The sequence below is a fragment of the Mandrillus leucophaeus genome, unplaced genomic scaffold (assembly GCF_000951045.1).
Source record: "Mandrillus leucophaeus isolate KB7577 unplaced genomic scaffold, Mleu.le_1.0 Scaffold50, whole genome shotgun sequence".
Lineage (NCBI taxonomy): Eukaryota > Metazoa > Chordata > Mammalia > Primates > Cercopithecidae > Mandrillus > Mandrillus leucophaeus.
In genome coordinates, this window is record NW_012105365.1 from 2,963,089 (window position 1) to 2,967,814 (window position 4,726).

The following is a 4,726-nucleotide window of genomic DNA, read 5'->3' on the forward strand; positions in this document are numbered from 1 at the left end:
TTTTTTTTTTTTTTTTTTTTTTTTTTGAGACGGAGTCTCACTCTGTCGCCCAGGCTGGAGTGCAGTGGCCGGATCTCAGCTCACTGCAAGCTCTGCTTCCCGGGTTCACGCCATTCTCCTGCCTCAACCTTCCGAGTTGCTGGGACTACAGGTGCCCACCACCTCGCCTGGCTAGTTTTATTTTTTTGTATTTTTTAGTAGAGATGGGGTTTCACTGGGTTAGCCAGGATGGTCTTGATCTCCTGACCTCGTGATCCGCCCGTCTCGGCCTCCCAAAGTGCTGGGATTACAGGCTTGAGCCACTGCGCCCGGCCTAAAGTGGAATTTTTAAAGAAGATAGTGTGGCTCAGTTGATAGCTACTGTTTTACTCTGGATAAATAAATGTCGGTAGCAAACAGCATTGAGGGCCAAGGCATAAGTGACTTAGAATGGATTAGAAAGATGAATGATGTCACTTCTGTAAATAATAGCCCAAGGGTGCTATGTCTTCTTCACTGAGCAAACATATTTCCTAATACCGCTTATTTTTATGAATCAGCCATAACTTTATAAAATGAAAGGATGGGTAAGAGTAATCAAAATATAAAATTCAAACGCACTATTCTGTTTTATATCTTATTAAAAGTATTTGTTAGCCATCCTGACATTCTTGTTCATTAGACTATTATCCTGCATCTATTTGAGTTTTTCCCAGAGGAAACAAAATAATCTACTTTTTATAGTAATGTTTCAGAGACCACTGCAATTTTGCTAAATTTCTTAAAAATTTTTAAATTTTGAAGAATTTTTCCTTTAGAAATGGATAATACAGAATTTGTTCATTTGCCATATTTTAAACATTAGGTTGTCCTTTTCTTTCTAATTTTTTGCCATTCATCTTAAAATATTGAGGCAAAAAATTGGCACATTTGTCGTATTTATCTAGTTTTAAGAATAATTCTAAAAACAAACAGAAAATGAAAGCAACTCCCTTCTTTTCCTTGCCAGATTGTAACTGATATCTATCAGTGTGCTGTCATTGTATTTCACAGCTCCCCATTTTGCTAGCATATATTTTAGATGTGGCTCACCAAATGTAAATAAAAGAAAGATGTGTATATTTATTTACATAGTTGCTAAAGATATCAAGTTGTTCAGTTGTATTAACTTTTCTCTCTACTAAAAGAGATACTTTCTTTCCAACTCCAGTAGTTAAAAATTTTCAGTGAAAAGTGAAAGAAAATTGGAAATATGTCCATACTAAATTGGTTTTAGATATAAGTAAAATTCTATTACAGCAAACATTATGAAAAGCAACTATGATGTGCAATTTCACAAAGTCCATTTATTTAAAACAATATTTTATCTGATGAGTCCTCATTCCACGGAAGAGGATGTGAATGGCAAAGGGCATGGACTTCAGCCTGTAACCAAGTTGATATTTCCATGTATTTCCAGATTTGTAGTTGTGTCATAGATGATTGACACAGTGAGAAGTCCTCTCTTCCATTACCTTTATCAACATATCTTAAGTATACCCACACCTCTATATCCCCTGACTCCACCTTAGTGCAAACCAGTATTATCTCCTGCTTGGGCCATTGTAATGTCTTCCTAACCAATCTTCCTGCCTCCAGTGTTGCCTCCAAACACAATTTATGTTTTATATCCAAAGGCCAGAGTGATATTTATTTTAATATATTATATCCTAGTACATCCCTATTTAGCCATCTAATGATTTCATATCACACTAAAATCCAAACTATGCTCTGTTTTAAAAGTCCTGTTTGATCAGGTCCCTGCCTGCCTCCTTCTTCTGCCTTGCCCTGGGAACTCCCTCTGTTCCTCACAGTGTTCCTCAGGCACATGCAGCTTTCCACTGCAGAGTCTCTTTTCCAGCTCTTCTTTTTACTAGAAATCCTCCTATCTGCACGTCACAAGGGAAACATCTTCTTCTCCTTCAGGTCAGATGTAAAGGTTGTCTCTTCAGAGAGGCCCTTCCTTTTGACCATTGAAGCTAATGGAGCTACTTAGAACCTGGAACTTTTTATTGTTGTTGTGAAATAAATTAATAGATTTTATTTTTTAGAGTAGTTTTAGGTTTGCAGAAAATTTGAACAGAAAGAACAGAGAGATCCTATATATCCCCTTACTGCCCCAGCACACAGGTTTTTTTCTATTATTAACATCTTGCATTTATGTAGTACATTGTTACAATTGAAGACCCAATGTTGATATAATATTATGAACTAAACTTCATGGTTTACATTAGGGTTCACTCTTTGTAGTGTAGAGTCTACAGGTTTTGACAAATGTATAACAACACGTATTAATCATTACAACATCATACAGAATAGTTTCACAGCACTAATATTCCCAGTGCTCCATCTGTTCATCTTTCCTTGTCTCCCTCTGAATCCTTAGCAATCACTGATCTTTTCACTCTTTCCTTAATTTTACCTGCTCAAGAATGTTGTGTAGGTGGAATCATACAATAGGTAGCTCTGTCAGACTGCCCCCTTTCATTCAGCAACAGACATTGAAGTTTCTTCCACATCTTTTTAGTGGCTTGATATTGCCTTAATTTTTGTTAACGAATAATATTCCACTATGTTAGGGGTTGAATTCTGCACCCCCCACCTAAAGTGGCAAAGTCCAAATCATCTGTGAATGTTACCTTATTTGGAAATATAGTTTTTACAGATGATCAAGTTGAAGTGATGTCATTGGGGTGGACCCTAATCCAATATGACTCTTGTCTTTATACAAAAAAAAAAAAAAAAAAAAAGGTGTTGGGAAGGATTTGAATGCAGAGACAGAGGCACAAGGAGAATGTCATGTGAAGATTGTAGTCATGAAGATTGTAGTCATTATGCCATGAGCCAATGCCATGAACCAAAGAATGCCAGAAGATTGCTAGCAAACCATCAGATGTTAGGAAAGAGACAAGGAACAAATTATCCTTCAGAAGAACCAACCCTGCCAATACCTTGATTTCAGACTTTTAGCCTCCAGAATTGTGTTACAATTAATTTCTGTTGTTTAAGGCACCCAATTTGTGATACTTTGTTACAGCATCCCTAAGAAACGCATGTATCACAGTTTATCTATTTACCTACTGATTAATATTTTGGTCACTTTGAAGTTATGGCAATTATGAATAAAGCTGCTATAAACATTCATATGCTAGTTTTTGTGTGGACATAAGTTTTCAACTTATTTGGCTAAATACTAAGAAATATAGTATCTTAGTTATGCTGAATCTTAGGCTTAGTTTTGTAAAATATTGACAAATTGTTTCCCACTGTGGCTGTGCCATATTTCAATCCCACCAGTAGTGGATGAGAGTTCCTTTTGCTCCGTGTGCTCATCAACATTTATTGTTGTCAATGTTTTGGATTTTGACAATTTAAATGGATATGTAATAGCATTGCACTGTTGTTTTAATTCACAATTTCCTAATGACTTATGATGTTGAACATCTCTTAATATGCTTACTTCTCATCCATATATCTTTTTTGCTGAGTTATCTGTTAACGTCATTTGCCCATTTTTAATGAAGTTGTTTGTTGCACTGTTAACTTTTAAGAGTTCTTATATTTTAGATAGCAATCCTTTACCAGATATGTTTTGCAATTATTTTCTCCAAGTCCATGGTTGATCTTTTCATTCTTTCAACTGTGTCTTTTGCAGAGCAGATATTTTTAATTTGAGTTCTACTTACCAATTTTTTCTTTCCTGAATCATGTTTTCAGTGCTCTATTTAAAAAGTCATTACTAAACCCAAGGAGAACTATATTTTTCTCTATATTTTCTTCTAGGGTCTTATGATTCTGCCCTTAAAAGTAAAGGGCCAAGTCTATTACCCTTTTGAGTTAAATGTTATAAATGTGAAAACCTGTGTCTAGATTCCTTTTCATTTTTTTTTTTTCATATTGATCCAGTACCATTTGTTGAAAAGACTATACTTTCCCCATTAAACTGCCTTTCCTCTTTTGTCCAAGACCAATAGACTGCATTTGTGTGAGCTATTTCTGGGCTCTATTCAATTCAATTGATCTATTTGTCTATTCTTTTACAAATATCATACTGTCTTGATTACTATAAAAATTTGTTTAGCAGCTTAAACTATTATATATTTTAATATTTTGCTTGTATATTTATGTATTGATTTATTATTTTTGAATTACAAGTCTATGAAAGAAGAGAACTTCTCTAATATGTCCACTTCTACGGTTCTAACACCTAAAGCAATACGGGGATATGTATGTGTGTATGAACACATATATATGTGTGTGTACAATACATATATGTATATACATAAATGTATATATATGAATACACATATATATGACAAATTCTGAAATTTGGGTTACGATTTTTTGCCTTTTTACATCTGCATCCTATGAAACATCTAATCAAATTCCACTGATTCTACTATTTAAACTCTATTAAAGCTAATTCCACTATTATTAAATTCTCATTTTCTTTATTTAAAGTCTCAACTTCTCCCAGATATGATGCTTTATATCTTGCCACTTGAAAAATGAAGTATTGTAGAAACTATGCATTCAATTACATTAAAGTTTTTATTACCTGGTAGTCAGAGATTTGGCATTCTTAAGTATGTTTCATCCAAAAGGGACCTTAATTGTCCCTTAAACTATTGAACCTGTCAGGCAAAAAACTCTGGTAGGTAGAGCCCATAAATTTAAAAGAGGGAGACCTTAGAGCAGGCTCTCACAC